This window comes from Taeniopygia guttata, chromosome 4 (assembly GCF_048771995.1).
Source record: "Taeniopygia guttata chromosome 4, bTaeGut7.mat, whole genome shotgun sequence".
NCBI lineage: Eukaryota > Metazoa > Chordata > Aves > Passeriformes > Estrildidae > Taeniopygia > Taeniopygia guttata.
In genome coordinates, this window is record NC_133028.1 from 73444012 (window position 1) to 73461472 (window position 17461).

The following is a 17461-nucleotide window of genomic DNA, read 5'->3' on the forward strand; positions in this document are numbered from 1 at the left end:
ATAAATAGCTTTGAACTGCTGATCCTGGCCTTTAAATATGGAAAATCATTTATTCAGTCTTCCAAAATTCAAATCTCAAGAGGAAATGCAAGAATGAAGTAAGACAATGAAGTATCTCATCCTATAGGAAAACAGTAAGATATCTCTTCCAAAACAAAACATTGCTTTTGCTGAATTATTCTCAGTAACAAACACCATCACTTTCAAAAGAGGGCCCCAAAACCACCTAGTTTTTGTTTGGTTTTTTTTTTAAACTCATTCTCCTGAAACAATTTCAACATCAAATAAGAAAAAGCTTTCTTAAAGATTTCTCTTAAAGATTTGTCACACTCCACAAGAGCATTTTAAAACTATATGGTGTAGATTTTTTCATTCAACCCTTGGTTTCCAACAGGACACACTCATCTGCATTTTCATTTTTATCTGTCTTCTTATAAGATAAAAAAGTCCTTATTTTTTTCCTGTAAGGTGAAAACAGTTTCTCCTACTCCTATCAACTTCAACAAGAAAACCAGAAAGTGCCACAAAACTCATTACTAGTCTAAAAATGCTGGCAACATAGGACCAAAGTACCTATAATAGAAATCTATGTTAACTACATTTTTCTATCTTCACCCTTCTGTGTCTAAGTTACTCTTTGCTAAAACTGGAAATGAGAGAGACCTAGTCTCAGCAGAGCAGCAAAAGGCCTGGGAAATTGAAATTTCAATTGAATTGAACATTTTAAGGTACTTTTCTATGAACTAAAGAGGCACCGGTTTGAGTATTTTCCTCCTCTTTTTCTCAATTTCTTTATTCCCCCAGTACTTTGGATTTTACAGGGGAGAGAAAAAAAAATCCTCAGTGTCCTCATTTCTCCCACCCTCTTTATTTCATCTGTGACTTTAATTATATTTCTTCTCATAAGCTTGACTTTATTTTATTTTTAAAGAGATAAGAGCTTTTCAGCAAGGCTCCCTAAAAAACTCTTTCAGCTCTATTTTTAATGCACACAGTAAAGTCAGAAGCACATATCTAAAAATACAAAGAGTAGCTGATTATTAATTCCAGTTAAACAGAGAGAATCACTGATCTGAATTATATTAATTAATTTTATATAATCAGTGTTTTTCCACAAGGGCAGCTCTGTGAGTACTTACAGTCTGTGAGGCTTTGCTTAATGTTAAATCCTCACCTTCTGTGCTTGCACACTTTACAGAATTGTTGGGAAAATGCAGACAAAAAGTAACAATTAAACTTGAGGTATATGCATGAGCCAAAAATGGAATTCCTTTCTTTTGATATTTAATTACTGCTTTAGATTTGTGTTGGAAAAATGTTTATTAATCTATGTGCAAAGTTCTTTTTAAGGGTAATCGTTTTATCACTGTACAGCATGATTCCAAAACACAATTCAGCACTTGACAGCTTTTGTTAAGCTTGGTTTTGATAATTGGATACAAAATTGGCTTTTGGCCATTTGGATGAAACTATGAGTTTCATGAAGCCTTTGAAAGCAATCAAACTTAAACACATCACTCATTCTGCTGAGCCAGCTTGACAGCTTTGATAGCCCATTACAGTAGTTTATATTTCATTTTTGAAAGATTTCAGTAGACATCTCAATTAGACTAGCTTGGAATCTTCAGTTCCAAAGGGCTCTGACTCGGATTTCAGGTCATCATTTCTTAATGCAAATAACCCACAGAGTGTGTTTTCATATTAACTGTGAACTATATTCTTGCACCTTTCTCACAATATAAATAATAACTACATTGAACAGCTCAAGAGGCAGTTCTGTGAATGAACACGAACACTTTGTTTGAATAAAAGCTGGTCAACATTAGCTTCATGGAAAACAAAGTTGTTTGCATTTTATTACAGAGAAAATGAAAGAAGAATGTACATTGGAAATTCTCTGTTCTTTTCTGGTTTGAAATGGTTAGAGTGATGCACTACTGCCAAACACAAAGATAGAAAGCATCTTAACAAATGTAGTCAGCAAGTATTTCTCCACAAGGGTACATGGAACCCAAAAATGTTCACTAAATACTCAACTGTTTCTTGACATCAGCAAACAAAATCCCCATACTTTAAAATGTGCTACTAAATAAAATTTCTGTGAAATATGGTCAAGGTTATTTTTATCGGCACTCCAGAGAGATGTTCCACTGCCCTTACTGTTGTTTTTGGTTCCTTCAGGGTTTTGGAAAGGATGAGTAGGGTTTGGGGTTTTTTTCAAGTTTTTATCTTCCCACCCACCTTTTCATTAAATGTAATCAGTCACTAACTTTACCCATGTATCCAGAGGTAAGAGTGGCAATTCAATGATCCTTTCCCTCTCCTAAGAACAGTATAAGCCTTTTTTGTGAGAATCATACAAGGATTCTAAAAGGGCATATCCCACACCATCCTGCCCTATTTTTTCCTCATTTCAATCAAAATAAGTGAATGCTGCAGAAATTTATCAGAAGAGAATCTATTTTTTCCTACTTCAGGCCTTCCTCTACCAGGAATAAGAGATCTTAAAACTTCTGCAAGGTCATACCTGAAGTCACTTCATACCAATAAGCACACAGCCCAGGGTTGATGAGGGCAGTGTGCTACCAAATTACGTCCTCCAAATATTAATATTACCAGCAGAGGATTACATGATCCTACCAGTAGCAAATCCTACTTCTCCTCATCAGCATGTTACAGAAATACCTTTATGTGTTTTTTCCTTCTCTGTTAAATATAATGATCCTTGGTGCTCCAGAAGCACTAGGGAATAAAGCTTTTCCATACTCATAAGGCAATACAGTTGTTTTTCTCATTTATATACAGTAATAAAAAAAGCTCAGAGAATATGAATCTGTTTCAGCCTATCATGAAAAATGTCTTGGCAGAACTTGTTAATTACAGGGAAGGAGTAATAAAATGACAGTCCCAAACAATTAGACAGTATGCATACCAAGAGCAGAATAGGAGAGGATCTGTCAGCATCCTTGGCAGATTTCTGGTGTGGATTACACCAATGATTCTATTTTCCCCAGAAAAAAAATAGTAGTTCCAAGCAGAGGTGACAAGGCTTTTCCAGGTCGAAGGTGCTACAGTTTGGGTAAATTTGAGAATGTGAGCAAGCGTGTACATGACTTATATTTCAATTTGATTATCAATTCAGTAGATAGCCTCTTGGGCATCACTGTTTTGTCCCTGTTGCAATGCATCCACAGCATGAAAGACAATTAAGCAGAGATGTCACACATAGATGCAAAAAAAAATCTCAAGGTTTGTGTTTGTGCACGTGTGTGAAACAGATAACTCTGTGTTGAAGTAAAATGCATTATTATAACAGTCAGAGACATTCAGGTAAATTCTTTTTTAGGTGTGCCTAAAATTTCTAATGCTGGATTTTGCAGCAGTTTAGCACCAGCAATAGAAACTGAAACTCACAGAGCCACAGAAGCTGGAGTTGCTGAGCGCCTCTTAGGATCACCTCGTCCAACCACTCTGCTCAAGCAGTCACCTAGACCAGGTTACTCAGGGACACATCCAAATTGAATTTTAAATAACCTCCAAGAGGTTTAAAGACTCCACAAACTCTCTGGCCAAGCTGCTGCAGTCCTTGACCAGAAAGAGAGGTTTTTCATTTTGTGCCCATTGTTCCTTGCATGTCACAAGATACACTGAGACATTTGCCTCAGTATTTTTCACTCCTCCTGATATAATTATAGATATTGACAGGATCCCAGCAAACCTTTTCTTCTCTAGGCTGAGTATTTGCAGCTCCCAGCCTCTCTCCAATAGATCAGTGCAGGAGGTTATTCCTCCTCAGCTACAGGACTCTGCATTTTCCTCAGTTATATTTCACAAGATTTCTGCTAGACTACTTCTCCAGTCAGCCAAAATCCCTGTACTGAATCCCACACAGTTCTGACAGACCTTCTTCACACTGCCCCCAGTCATTTCACCAAATTTGATAATCAAGTAACAGCCCACATAACAATACACACAGTGAAGATCTCCTGATTATTTTACCTTCTATTTTAAGTCCCCAAATCACCTGGTACTGTAAAAAATTCTTCACCCTAGGTATAGATCAACAAACTGATCACCATCTTTTCAAGATTCTTAAAAAATCCACAAAACTGCAAAACGGGTGGGATGTCCTAATTCTCCTTCTTAAGAAATTCTCTCACCCCTGCACAGAGAGTTATTCTCTACCAAACACTTCTTAACTAAATCCAGACACACATTTAAAGCTTTTGAATAATCACTGGAAAGCAACATCAGTTAGAAACAATGATTTTGAAAATAACAAGGTTAAATGCTGCATTTTAAAAAAAACTTATTGTACTTTTTAGTTCAATCCATTTCTAATTTTATGGCATTTCTAACATAATAGAGGTTAGTTATCTATTCTTCTTAGCATAATAAAGAACCATAACCTGTAGCAGTCAGGAAACTAAATTACTGCTTTTATATTTAAAGTATTACGTTGACAAATACATTGACCTTTACATTACATTATGCTTAGAGGTTAGAAAAATACATTATTGTTCATTTTATTTTCTTTTTGGACAAAGTTTTCTCTGAAAGGTCTGTTGAAGGATAAAAGATTGATATAAATGGAGAGGAAGGAATAAATTATTAATATTGTGGGATAATTTACACAGCAAGTCTTCCACAAGGTCTAAGCTAGACATTCCCATGGGAACAAACCAAGCATCTAAGTGGGGAGAAAATAAACTTCTTTTGACTTTCTGACAACATTCACCTGAAAAATGACATCTTGAGTATTATTTTTTAAGCTTTATGTTGCACTGATCAGTCATAATTAATTTCTTTTGGGTTTTAGATACACATTTGTTCACTTCGTTCATAAAAATTATATATACATTTCCCACAGCTTGTTTTCAGAGAGTTTAAAATGGAAACTGGACAACCAACCAACTCTGCATGGCATTTCAGAGATGTATGTGCAAGACACATCAATGCATAGGGTCTCTAAAACAGAGTTTATTGCCTTGCCCCTTCTGACAATAGTATACCAGAATAGAAAACCTCTATTGGAAGTGACCTACAACAATCATCTAGTCTGGGGCAGGTTCAGGATGTAACATTATCCATAATAATTACAATCTTTACATTATATTCAAAATAATATTTAAATTCATTCTAATATCTCATAAGGCATGTTTGAAAATGCTAACGATTCACCAGGTCCAACCACAATCTTGGGAGCTCACTCTCAGGTATGGAAGTTGTCAGGATGAATTTGTCATTGGAAAAAATAAAACACCAACAAAAGTTTAGTCTTTGGGGTGGAGGGGGAAAAAAAAAAATCAGTCTTACTTCTGGTTCAGTTTAGGTACTTCTCTCATCTTTTTGTCTGTTTATTCCAGAGGCCCACTCAGAAGCACAAAGCAATACAAAGAATTATGGGGTTGGTTGTGGGCTTTTTGTTTTGGGGGATTGCAACTCTCCTTCAAAAAAGGATGAGCTGCATATACTGTAAAAAAAACCCATTCATTTTCTACCTTGTTTCAACACACTTGTGGAAGTGGCACATAAAGACACAGGGGTAAACCCGATTGAATTATTTTTGTGGGGGGTGTGGAGGGGAAGGGATTGTTCCACTGGCAAACGCTCTTTCCTTTGGCTTGCAAGCAGAACACTGCCCTGGCTGGTAGCACCCACTGACTGATCTGTTAGGATGATGTCAAACCCACTGTGCATTTTTCACTGACTGTCTACAGTGTGGCATATTGATTTTGCCGCTCCCTGGTTCACTTCCAGAACCTACGCAGTCAAAACTGTTACTTACTTGAGGCTTTCTGCTTTCCCAGCCCTGTTCTGACAGATATCTCTGTTATGGCACCATCTGCTATCTTCATACTCCATGACTGAACCACAGGCTAGCACTTCTGCTGTGACAGTTTTTGAGGTGTAAAACACACTTCTCCTGACATCTGCCTCAGCTCATCCATCCTCCAATTAGAAAACCCTGAGAAAACAGTCTTGAAATGTTTTGTATTTTAATTTCTCCATAGGATCCTTCTTCAACACAAGGAAGCCAAGTCACTGAAGTTTATTGTCTTTCAATTTTAAAGAGAGATAATAGCTTCTGTTCACAACATGGTATAGTGTAGGCATGGAAGATTTGATACACCAAATTAACAGTACTTATTCCTGTTCAGTGTCTGTAAAAGCACACAGGAACAGGCACAAGAGGGCCAGATATTCCAACTCTTTTGACTGCAATGACACACCCCAGTGAGATAAAACACCTGCTCTTCCTGAATGAAAACAAAGCAAGCTGATTAGATGAGTTTTGGTCTACTGAACTAGGAAATGGAAGCTGTTCCCATCTAAGGCTTCATCTCTGCACACAGTGAGTTCAGAATAAATACCTTCTTTACAGGTAACATTTTGATAACATTCACCTGGTTTTCTCACTTAGGCAATGCAAGTTTGTTAGTGCTACAAAATTGCTTTGATAATTCACCATCTACGATGGAACTTATTCTCCAGCCTTTATCAACCACGATGCAACAAAGCTATTTAAGAGCAAGGCATATTTTAAAATTATTACCTTATCAGAAGGAGAGGCACATGTCTAATCAAAGGAAGAATGAGGGTTGTGAATATTTCTTTTCAAACTATATCTGACCATCTACAATTCAACACAGTCAAATACATGTGGAAAATGTTAGAATTCCATGGAGGAAGTCATGACAAGTAACAGAATGAAAGGCAACCTATGAAGGACAAACAAATCTCAGTTACGAAAAATGTAGTAAAACACAAAAATATCAATCAAAATTATAAACACAAAAGACAGCATGGGATTGGTGACCTTTCACCTTTACTAAACACATAAAGAGAATCCATACTACTGAACAGAGTGATGTTACATTCCAAATTTGTGCAATGCAGCACAATGCAGAGGAGACTCTTAAAATATTCCAATAAACAAAACTACAAATCAAATGGGTTATTGCCATTCAGTTCAAGAGTTATTATTATGATTCATTTCTTTTAGGCTTCTTAAAAGCATTCAAACACATTTCATCCATAAATGAGATAGCTACATCTTAAGATATCTACACATCTTAAGATGTGTACATGTTCACATCTTGCCAGCTACAGTCACAACCAGCAATAGTTTGCACATTTTGTATTAATAAGTATATAGATTTCCACCACTCTCTCCATTGTTCCAGCTTCTCTTTTGCTTCCCTTTGTCTTCCATTGCTCATTTTTCCAAGCCAACCCTTTCAGCCATAAATTTGCACATGAGGAAAGTATTCTTTTTCTCCTAAGTTCCACAGGAATACTTCTATTTTATACCTCCTCAGTCTCCCCACGAATAGGTCTCACCCTTCCTTCTCAGACCTCAACTCCTGCCCCCTCTGTGTTCATCCACCTCGCTGAAGTCACCCATATTATTCTCCTTTCATTATCCAAAATGTGGGGAATTCCCAACTCCTGCTGTGTCTCACAGTGTCTACTCCCTTGGCTGGTGTTACCCATCTTTCCTGCCCTTTCTTATCCCACAGGTATAAAGATTTTCCCAAAGGTATAAGATTCATTGCCTCTCCCACCCAGAGCTCAATCTGCATGCCAGCCTACATCTCATCCTGCAGCTCACAGGCCCAGCCCCTCAGACCAGATCTATTCCTCATCACTGCCAAATGTATTTTCAGAGCTCCTGCCTGCCTAATATATTGTCCTTCTGTCCAAATGAGGATGTTCTGCATCAACTAACTTACTCAATGCCTTACTTACACAAGGTCCAGGGCTTTCAAAATACTATTTGCAAACTGTTTGCCTAGAATAATTCCCAGCTGATCTAAGTATATACATCAATCTTCATGCCCTTCTAGCTTATCTGACTCCACAGTGCCAGAATCCCTCTGTCAGCATTCATTCATGACACAGACCTAAGCCACACACAGTTAAGTCAAGCTCTCTCACTTTTGGCTATTATAAAACCCTTCCAGGAGAAGAGGGCTCATTCATGAATGATCACAGCAAATAAACCTATCAAGGCAGCAGTTCAAATTTCTTTCAGTGTCCTCTAAAATGAAGATCCAGGGACACTTATGTCTGTTGCCTTATTTATTTTATCCTAGTTTATGATGCAGCTAATAAGTTTTTTCCTTCATAATTTCAAACAAGTGGACAGATTTTACTTGCTCTACTGGGTTTTTTATTTCTGTGTCTCGATTTTTAATAAAAATTGCACAAAATTATCTGTTATGTCTCCATCAAAGTCCTTCAAATATAAAGAGTAAGTAGAGTTCCAAATTCTTATGCACACCAAACCTTGTCACTGTTACGGCAGTCTGGAGCAGAAATAGCCTTGACCCTGTGCCAAGAGCACTACTCCCTAAATTATCAACACCATTTACAGCACAAATACAAAACACAGTCCCATACCAGACACTGCAAAGAAAATTAACTCTACTGCAGCCAAAACCAACACAAACACATTTGCAAGCCCTGGCAACAGAATAGTGCACTTGTACTCTTAAAACAGAGTTTTAGTGACATTTAGTGTCACCAAGATCAAAAATAATTGCTCACCCACTGGCTATAAATTAAGTATGCTTATTTTGCCAAGGGCAACATTTACTAGAAATTGTAAATAGCAACCAAGTCAGAAATCACATAAATCATAATCCCAGCTAATTAAATTCTGCATTTAATGGACTAATATTTATTGACAGCTCACTAAAAATTAATTAAGAAATACAGTAACTTCACTGTTGAAAACAACAGCGTTACTAGCGGGGGTCTTCTTGGTGTGTCAGCTGCTTGAGTTCTTGTTTGGTTGGGTTTTTGTTTTCAGGTTTTTGTGGGTTTTTTCCAAGCACTTAGAAGGTTGCTGCAAAATTGCCCCAACCCATAATGTTAACTTACAAAAGCCAACTACTATTCTTTAACCAAAAAACTCCTTCCTGTTTATTGGAAATTAAATTACTGGGGCTGTTCTCACCCAGTTTTATTCCTGTTTAAGAGAGGGGACACTTACTAAACATTGAAACCTAGGAAGGCAACAGCGAGATGTTAGTGAAGAACATGTGCCAGTTTAGTCTGTTACCTTGTTTGTCATTTTAGTGTTTCTGCCCTCTACTTTGGAATGAATTACCATGAACATCTTTTTAATAAACCAGTAGCTTTCAAGACATTTTCTGACTTCACACTGAGATTTGGCATATGGGTGGGCAGATGATACTTTATCTTGACTTGCAAAGTACACTGACTTCTGACCTACCCATCCACCCACTGGTTTAAGTCTTAAGCCCAGAAACATAGGTCAGAAAATTCTAGCAAAAAAAAAAAAAAACCAAAAAATATGGACCCAAAAGGGAGAGGCACATTAATTAAATAAAAGGAAGAACATTCACTGTTATGTGGTAAAGGGTGACAAGATGGGCATAGATGAAATAGCAAATGAAAAGTAAATAAAAAGAGGTCTGAAGGGAGAAAATGTGCAAGCAGACTTAATGCAGCAATTTGTTCTTGGACCAAAAAAAAAAAAAAAGGGTATTTTATAGCACATGCAAAAAGGGTATTATTAAAATAACAAGGAAGCTAAATGCAGGATCTGTAAATAACCAGATGTGTAACAATGGCGAGTACACAAAGGATGGGGGGAAGCAGTAAAAAAGTCCCAAGAAAACAAGAACATGCTTCTGAGACAAACAATAAGTAAAGAAAAAGGAGATATACCACTAGCATCTGTGCTAATTAGTAAGTTTCAGGATTTCTTTGGGAGTCTGAGGTGGTGACCTAAACTGAAAAGGAGGAAAAAACAAGCAGCCACTTATCTGAAGACACTTTTATATTAGCAGTGATGGTCAAGACACAAATTTTGTTCAAATTAGAGAAACTGCCACTTTTTTTATCAACTCCACAGGGGAGGATCTTTTATCTGCACTTGTGGATGCCAGGCAAGGCACTGCTGCCCCAGGTTCCTTCCCCCCATGCAGCAGCAGGACCACAAGTGCAGGAAGAGGCAAAGGGCTGTGAAGTCTGATGGGAATAAAGTCATGCAGGTATTAACAGCTGCAGTAGACCAAAAAATTCAGCATGCAGTCTAAAACCACTTCTAAATACTTCACTGTTCATAGTCTGGAAATAGCCATACGTAGCACCATGGGATACAAGCAAGAACTGAGGAACAAATGTATACATTCATACACACTCTCAATAAATGTGATGATATTTAAACACAAAAATCTTTACTTCCAAACCCAAGACCCCAGTAGAATTACATACAGCTTTGGGTCATTTCCAGCTTCCCCAGCATCTCCCAGAGAAGAGAGTCAATTTCAAGGGGGAACAGGTAGAAATTAAGAGAACATATAGTACTTGCTGGAGCTACAGTTGGCAGATATAAGCTACACATGGCCAAATGGATCAGCTTAAAATTCTGCATCTTTCAAAATCCTCAGCCCAGAAAAGACTTGTCTTGGAGAGAAATCCAAATAAAGAAATCAGATTAAGTTATCAAATTCTTAAAATACATGCATTTCCTTTGACCCATTTAACTTAACAAAAGCCCTGGCAGTTTGTAAAACCCCTTAGGCAAGATCTATGTATTTTCTTCTTTCAAAATTGAAAATAAAACATTTTTCTCTTATTAGTATAAATGTGTCATGCCCTACTAAGATAACCAGTGTGAACAGAAAACACTCAAACTAAGCAGCTGCTAACCCATGATTCTCAAAAGCATACACAAAGGTTGGAAAGTTCAAAGAATACTAAAGTAGTAAGATGCTCAAATCTCTTAAGTAAATTAGAATCTGCTATGCAATTCCTGTGGATTGCTTTTAAAAGTCCATGTTGAAAAATCACCAATAATAAACAGAAAATCTACTTTAAAAGCAGTAGTTTACAAAGAGAAAGGAATTAGATTTAGCCTAGTTCATCTCAACTTCCATCTCAAATAGTTCCAAATCTGCACACCCTACAAATAAAATTCCGGACCAGATTTTTCAATTCTCTTAATATCTGGTATACCTTTCCTGACGTATCAGAGAGATCTGTTTCTCTAAGCCCTGGTATATCTGCTGTACATCACAGGTCCCCACTTTATAGGAACTTCTTTCATTAAGTTCTCCATTATTTACAAATCATCCTAGATACAAATTAATCTGGCTTTTACAGCTGTTAAAAAATTACTGTTATGGCAATTTATTTCTGCAAATGATAGAAAATAATAAAGGCAACACATATAAAAGTTAGATGAAGTTTGTCTCTGAAAAGCAGTAATTTAAATTAATTCCAAGAGCTTCACAGTATTTCCAGTCCCCACAGAAAAAGAAGGATTTCTAATACAGTCTTCAATTCACTTTTCATGCAAGGAGATTTAATTTTATTATCAAAATATACTATTTCAAGGCATTAACAATATCTGATCTAAATAACTGTGGCATGACTGTTGTTTTAATTTTTTTCATACAGCATCATGCAAAACAAATTACAACTATGGGACTTGACACTTAAGAGATATTACCATACATTGATGATGACAGAAGTATCCTTCATATTGCTGTCAGAGACAAAAGGTTCTTTGCCCTTTGGTTTATTAAGCCAAAGATCAGAGCAGGCTTGACTCCTGAGCAGTTATGCTGCAAAATCATGTAAAAAGCCACTCTGCTACTGCACCCAAACCCCAAAGGCACCCCAGCCACATGTGGTGACAACTCAAATGTGAATTTCAAGAAACTGGGAACATAAGACAAGAGCAGCAAATTGTCTAGAAGTATCTACCTAGCTGATAAAAGCTCCCAAAAGTTGGGATAACCCTTATCTCTATTTAATGGGTTACCACATATTTGCCATCACAATCTAGCACACCAGTCCCTGTTCTTCTATTTCCCTCTACCTTGCCTCACTCATTTACACTTGGAGCAGTCAGAGAACAAATCTTCATCAGAAACACCTAAGTAGCATCACAAACCCTCAGCAGCCCCTTCAAACTCCAGTTTCATATTTAAAAGTTGTGGCAGCCACGTTGTCAGTATTAGGAGTTTCAGTGAAGCGCTGGAAAACACAATGAACTTAAGGAAAAAACCAGCACTCCATGTCTTGTATTTTACTAGAAAGTCACAAAAATAACTCTTGCCATCATTCATTATTCTGTCACAGATATGATTCTGTTCCATTCATAATTGCTACCAAAGAGTCACCTTAAACTCATCTTTATGTACACTAATCAAACCACAAGAGAAAAAGAGGTACATTTAGCTAGGAGTCAAATAGTCTAAATTGTATCAAATTAATATCAGGTCCATCTATGCCAACAGAAAAATTTGCCTTAGAGGGCAGCAAGTAAAATTCTGGATTGTGGAGTCAAGTAATTTTTTTTGGATTTTGAGCTTCACAGTCCATACTAGCTCAGTAAAAACAGCTGAAGGAAATTAACCATCTTGTCACAGCACATGCTACAGCCAAGATAGCCACAACACACAGAGTATCATCACACAATTTCAGAAGGCTTTAAGCATTCTCCCAAAAAGAGTCACACCACACCTCATCAGAAGGCTTCAGGCAGCTGCCCACACAGAACAACACCCTGTCCCTTCAGAAGGCTGCAAGTGTGTGCTCCTCTTGTCCTCCAGCCCAGCTTTTATCCCCTGATGCTGATGCACGGCACCTGTGAGCCCTCTGTGCCCTTTTTGGTTGGTCAGTGCCCCTGGCACTCACTGCCCCCAATGCTGCTCACCTGCTCTCACAGCTGTGCCCACTGGGGATGAGGCTCAGCCACAGCCCCACCCCAATTAACATAAACTGTGTGCCTACACCATTTCTATCTCACATCAAAAATTGTGAAGGAAAAAACCCACTATATTTTAATTCACCCTCTCCAAAACACAAGTACACAGAGTAGGAAGAGTTCTCAGCTACTCCAAAGTTAGAGGATGAGGTCGAAAGTGATACACAGATTTCTGAGAACAGCTGAAATTCTGCTCAATGAATTTGAACAGGCTTGCTTTGAGAACACTGACAGTCTGGAAACATCTAAAACAGTATCAGTTTGCACAAGATTACGTTCTCTAGGGCCAAATTTCAGATTCTTGTTGTTGCATTTTTGTGTGCAAAGACTGATGTCAAAATTATTAAGTACATCTTTCAGTACTCATTTTCTAAATGCAGAAAATACTCCCCTTGGAATAAGAACCCTGAGTGGTCAATATCATGAAGTGATCAGGATCTTTTATTCTTCTTCCCAGAAAAAAAAAAGGAACACAGTTCAGACTTTGAAAAGATAGGAGCAGCTGTTCCAATCTGAACAGCCGTGCTGCCTTTGTTATCCAAGATGAGAGGAAAAAACATTACTTTTAAATCTTCAACCAGTAGTTCTCTGGAGAGAACAAACTGCTTTCTGAAGAATAAATTAAGCATTCAATTAAACTCTACAACAGGTAACTACTGTTCTTACACACTTTGGGGGAAATACATTGGTATTATTACAGTCCTGTGCAAATAACTCCAATAAGTCACATCAAATTGAAAAATTCTCTTCTCAGTTCCAGCAAAATGTTCAATATAAAGAACATGCAGATTTAAGAAGAGAGAAAAATATTAAAATACCCAGAATACTGGCATTATATCAGTCCCTGATTAAAGGACTAGGTTAGCAGACACATCTATTCCTGTAAAGATCTATATGTGCATAAGGTCTTCTCATACGACTTCTGATTCTCTACTTCCCAGAATTACAAGTGCATATATAGAATTCTGAGGTATTTCCAAACACCAAATAATGTGGCTTTAAAGAATTCATTTGTCTCCATTGATGAAGCATTTAATTCCGGTTAAATTACTATGTTTATGAAATAGCTTCAGGATTTATTGTATTTCCATGATAACTCATCAACTGCACTCTACCTTGAAGGAATATAAGAAGAGAACTTAATTAACGCTAATTTTCAAACTGCCAAGAGCTGCTGTAAGTTCAAGAATTTTATCTACATATGAGCATGACCTAAATAAATAAACAAAAAGGTACTGCTTCCAGACCACTGAGTCTATTACTAAAATTAATTGAACAATATTGACTTGGATATTCTGATCATCAAGAAAAGTTGAAGGCAACAGTAGCCTCTGAAGATACAAATTCTTTTAACCTTCTATTAAAATACTGACCAAGGTGAGTTAATTAAATAGCATATTTATCTGTAGATTTGATGTTACTTAAGTAAATTTTATGTTGGACACTTGCTGCCATGTTGAGTTCTCCAACCTCAAGAAGGTGAAATAAATAGAGGAAAACAAACAGTGAAACCATTGCTAAGCTTTTTACCTGATTTAATAAAACCATTTAGGAATAAACTATTGAGGATAAAAGAAAAAAAAGAAAAATGTAGAATTATCACATGAGTATAAATCTGAAAAATATTTAATATACTAATAGGAAGTAAAATGTTGAAACACAATACCATGATATAAACTTTCAACTCTTAAACAACATGGGTGTAAATTTGAATTTAACATCTCCTTTTTATCACTGTGTACCAGACTGTTTTTCTTTGTTCTTAAACCAAAGATGCTGTGCCCTTTAATATTATTAAATAGCTTATTGGGTCAAAGCACTCTTGAACTGTAATGCTTTTTTAATAAGATGTTTGAAGCGTTTTCATGCAAGCAAATCATTATTACAGGCAAAATCCTTTTTCACAATAAGATCATTTTAACTGCTAAAACAAAGATTTGCAATAAGGAATGGCTGCAAGTATAAATAATGCATAATTTATAGTAAGTTTTTCTGAAAGGAAGCAAACATCATTTCAGAACACCGAGGAATAGAGTGCAGCCACTTGGGTAAGATTATTAGAATGACTAAACACTACTTGTGTAAGTGTACCATGATTGTGTCCACAATCAGTTTAAATTTCATGTACATACCTATAATGTACAGGTAAAGAATATACACACATTTTTCTCTCAGTAGAACTCTGCCAGTGTGCTATAATTAATATAACAGGAGAGACTATTGCTTAAACAGTGTCTCAAATCAAAACCACAGCATTATATTCCTAGCTGCAGTTAACAGCATTCTAAAATCTGTAAAACACTGTAAAGCAAAGCCATGAGATAGCAGATGAGGATGGCTTCCAGCTTAGAAGAGCTCTTGAAGCTGTTACCACATTTGGTATGGGATTTTGGTAATTGATTCTGCAGGAACCTCTGTAAGTTGCTCTCTGTTGGAAATCACTTACATCCTGCACCATTTGTTACGTTTATTCAGAGACTCTGCCAACTGGAGTTAGCAGCCAAAGTAATTGGCAACAGGAATACTGTTGGCTTCAACACCTCCTAAGCTTTCCACCCAGGAAATATTAAAAAAGGAGCATACCTAAGCATCACTTCAGGTTTATCAGAACACACATTTTACTTCTTCAGCCACTACAGATGTCATGACAATTTTGTCATTCCAGAAACTATTTGGCATTACCAGAGTTTCTTGTGATTTCTTCCAGTGTAAATATATCACTCAGAAACCTTTTCTACAAATAATAAGCTGAAGGACAAGCTATTAGTCTGACCCCAGCCACACAAACCCTCAACACAGTACCCATTCCCTGCAGAAGTCTCTGTCCCTGGACCACTGCAAGCCACCAGCAGCAGTCATGCAGCATCTTGATTAGGAACAAGAATCAAACCACAAAAACTGCTTCTCAGATGTCAAGAGTAAGGAGATTTCAGTGGGAGTCTTCTTAAATTGTGAATTTAATTACAGCCATGAAGCCAGTACAATTGCATGTCAGTAGGTGTGATAATTGTCAGAAGGAGCAGGGGAAAAGGAAAGAGCATTCATAGATAAAAATTACAGCTTGGGTGTTCTGCTAGATTGATAAAAAGATGTAGGATTGGATGCAGAAATGTGTTCCAATGATGACCTAGGCAAAGACAAATGCATGCCTTGAAGGCTTGTCAGCTAACTTTCAAGAGTGGGTAAATTGTCTCTGAGCCATGATTATTTAAGTTCTTATTAAGAACTATTTATTGGGCAGAGATTAATAACCCATAAATTCATAATGTATTTACATGAGAGGGTTCCAAATATTTTACTTCAGCCTTTCAGTTTAAAACCCTTCAGTCAGATATGTACACTCAGATAAAGAGTTTGGTCCTCCTTGCAGATCATGCATGTGATGCTACAGCACACACTGGTTTAGAAAGTGTCCTTAAACTGACAATATACAATGTAAATACAAAGAGAAAGGCTGCAAATTTTGAAAGAAAGCTTTTTGAAAGACATTTTAGGCATTCACACAAAAAGGGGATAAATTGTTTAAAAAGTATAAATTCACATAGCAGAATCACAGCAAGAGGAGCCAATTTGGTACCAAAAAAAAGTCGCTCAGGAAAAAAAATCAGTATCAGTAATGAAACTGCACCTCTTTTTATGTGGTGCAAGCCTTCAAAGCTCCTGTACATACACATCTTCAGAAAGAGTCTAAAATCTCTGAATGTTGGAGCAGAAACCTGTGTACGTGTGTGAAATTACATACAAATGATAAAAAACCAGGTAGAGGAAAAGATGATTGACATGATTAAAAGCAGGCATAAAAAATAAAAAGATCATCCACTAGATTTTTGTTATTTGCCAAATTAATGGATTTCAAGCCAGTCCGAAAAATGATGAAATATATAATTGCCTAGTCCAAGAGTTAAGAGTTGCCTTTTTTTTTTTTTCTCTTATATAAATCCTTTCAGTTAATCTATTTACACAGATGACCTGTTAGGACAAACATAATTGAATTGAAAATTTAGGTCCTGTGAAAATAAGAAAAATCAGATGCCCATCTCCTATTTGTTTTGTTTGTGGTTTTTAAATCAGGTAAGCTGAGGGGTTTTGCTTTTTTTTGTTAGTTACTTGGAGGCACTTTCTTTTAATTTTTTGGGGTTTTACTAGGGTAGTTGTTTTTTTTCCTCAGCTTCAGAGGCAAATGCCTTGCTCCATTTTGCTTTCTACCTGACCCTGTGATCCCTGCATTTGTTTCGCTATAAGGAGACACTCATAGAGTCCTGGAGGCAGAAGGCAATTAAAACATCATGGTCAAAAGTGTAAACTTTCCAAGCAGTCTCACTGCTGGCTTCTTTATGAAAGAATACTAGAGGCACAATTAGTATTACATTCTTTAAAAAGAAAAAAAAAAGTTAATAGGCTCAAAGCCTACTCATGAAGAGAAAAATTTCAATACCCAACCTACCAGGGTTTAAACTCTTTGTTTAAACCCTAAACAAAGAGTTTAAAATCTTTCTCTTACATTTCACATTTAGGCAGTTCATAATTTAGTACAGATCTTTTGGATTAGCACCCATTTGCACCCAAAGAACCATTCACCTAGAAACACCAACAAAACCAAAACACTTCCAAAATTTAGCCTAGTCAAGTAAGAATTGGCACGCTACTTCATGTCAGGAAAAAATTACAAACTCCAAAGTTTTCTAGAACACGTAAGAGCTACTATAT